Source organism: Camelina sativa, chromosome 9, assembly GCF_000633955.1.
Source record: "Camelina sativa cultivar DH55 chromosome 9, Cs, whole genome shotgun sequence".
NCBI lineage: Eukaryota > Viridiplantae > Streptophyta > Magnoliopsida > Brassicales > Brassicaceae > Camelina > Camelina sativa.
Window position 1 is genome coordinate 21,045,863 of NC_025693.1, and position 2,737 is coordinate 21,048,599.

The following is a 2,737-nucleotide window of genomic DNA, read 5'->3' on the forward strand; positions in this document are numbered from 1 at the left end:
AGTATCAATTTAATGACACATTATGTTGCTGTGAGACTTGGGATTACAGATTTCAAGCCAACTAGGATCTCTCTTATCTTAGCTGATCAATCCAGAAGGATTCCTGAAGGTGTCTTAGAAGATGCTCCGATTAAGATTGGAGATTGCATGATTTCCACTGACTTTGTGGTGCTGGAATATGACAAAGAGCCTAGTGATCCTCTCATCTTAGGACGCTCATTCTTGGCTACAGCTGGTGCTATCATAGATGTAAAGAAGGGACACATATCTCTGAATGTGGATGATTTGGTCATGAACTTTGAGATGGATAAGCTGAGAAGAGCTCCCACTATTGATGGTCAGACATTTTCTATGGAAATTGCTTCTGATGATGATCCGCTCATAGAGCTTCATAAAGACATTACTGCTGGGTATGTCAACGAGTTGGAGACTGCTGAGAAAGTGAGCAAGCAAGCTGTTAAGCTTGAAAATTGGAGTGGAGATCATCTAATCAGTACTAGATACCATGATGAGGTTCTAATCCATGACAAGTTGCTGGTAGATGATGTTTTTATAATGGAAACACGGATTGCTGAGGAAAGTTGCATAATCGTTGAAGAAACACGAGTTGCTGACTAAGCATCGATCAATGCAGATGTAGCATCGATCGGCACACCTCCACGAGAACGTCCAGACTTATCCAAAACCGAAGATTCTCGAGTTGATTCCTTAGCTGCAAGTCCTAGACCAGTTTTAAAGCTGAAATCTCACCATTCCACAGTCAAGAACCCACATGTAAAGCCAAGGTACACATCTTCTTCACTCGAACCTTCTCCTATCATCAATAAGACTTTCAAAAGTACAAAAATTGTTTTACAGTTAACCAAGCCACGAGATTATCGTAGAGCGCTTGTTTCTTCTGTTGATGATTTTGCAGGACATAAAAGACACCCACCCATACCCAAGTCTCGCCTTGGTCCTGTTCGTCATGTCCTTGGTAGACCTCATTCATCTACTGCTTATACACCACCTTGGATGATGAGACATTCATCTCTAAGGCATTCATTGCCATGTTCCGATCCACTGGATGCCTGAGATCCGACACAGTCAAGCTAATGACTGAAAACATGCGCTTAGTGGGAGGCAACCCACTGGTAGTTTTTTTTTTCTTTTTCCTTTTTCTTTTGATTTATTTTTATTTAATTTTATTTGCCAATCTCTTACTTGATAACATTGGAAAAAATTTTATTTAAGTCTAGGGGAGGCAGTTACTAACTATGTTTTTTTTTTTAGAGTCAGTTAAAATAAAATAAAAAGAATTTGTTGAGTCAAAATTATTGTTGGGAGCTATGATTTTTCTTTTTAGTACTGCCTTGGTTGATTAATGCTGCAGATTGAGTCCAAAATCTGACTAATGAAAAATCCAAAGGCTGACCAGTGAACCAAAGACATCTGAATTTCCAACAGAATCTACAAAAGCCTGAGGCAATTTCTGTGCTTTTCGTTTTACCTCATCAAGGAGATTGATGTTCATAGAGCTTGACTCCTTGTTCATACCTGACAAGTAAGATTTAATAAGAAAAAAAAATGGTACTGCTCTCCCTTATTTAAGTTTAAAAGATTTTTCCTAAGAGCTTTGTTAAAAAACAAAAAACAAAAAGATAAGATGATTTTGATCAGTCTAGAGGGATAGGTAAATTACCTGTGATCCCATTATTCTACTCTTGAGTCAAATGATCACACAAAACTTGGAAATGAGGGGTAGGTAAATTACTGATGACCCCACTATTCGCCTACACCTTTGATAAAAAGAAAAAAAAAGAGAGATAAGAGAAAAACAAATAAAGCAAAGCTCAAAAGAAGATAAAAATAGAATAAATCTGGGGGAGAGAAAGAGTACGACAAGTTGTAAAGATATTGTCTTGCTTGTTATGGTATTGTACGGGAATGATTCTAGAAGGTTCTTGACATTGATCAAATTGATAAGTCTCATCGATGAAGGCTTAATGGAGGATGTTGTGGAATTTGGTTTGAATTTGGGATGCTACGAATGTCTAGGGAGAAGTACATGGTGGTTCGATTTGGATTTGTCTGCTAAGCATATGGATTATGGTTTGGATGATCATGACATTATTTTAAAAAGAAAAGGAGTTTCCGCGTTTTCAACCCTTTTCCACAGATTAAGTTTTTGATTTGCTTGAGTGCAAGCAAAGGCTAAGTCTGGGGGAATTGATATATCATGGTTTTTAGGTGTTTTTAGCCATGATATAAGTCTTATTTATAGAGTCTTTTTGGTATTTCTAGAGTCTTTTGAGTCTTTATAGGATTTAGCATGGATGGGAGCATAATGAAGCTAAATAGAAGGATTTGGAGCATAATCAAGCATTGAGGCTGAGCTGCAAAGTTGGGAGACAAATTTAGAGAAGACATCGACTGATGCAAATGATAGTGTCGATCGATGCAGAGCCAAGAAGAAATCGGAAGTTTTCCCAAAAGTTTTGAAGATTTACAAAGCTGCTCCAAAGTTTTCTATATTTGCATCATTAGTCTTTGGACGTATTTTAGGAATATAAATAGGATTTTTATGGTCATTGTTTAGACCTAAGCTTTATTTTTCCCTGCAACTTTTGAGAAAGAACCCTGAGAGATTTTTAGAGAGCTTTTGGAGAGAAGAATCAAGACTCCTTCAGAGAAGATTCAAAACTCCTTTTCTTCTTCTTTTAATCTCTTAATGCAATTTATTCAGTTATTGATTTGT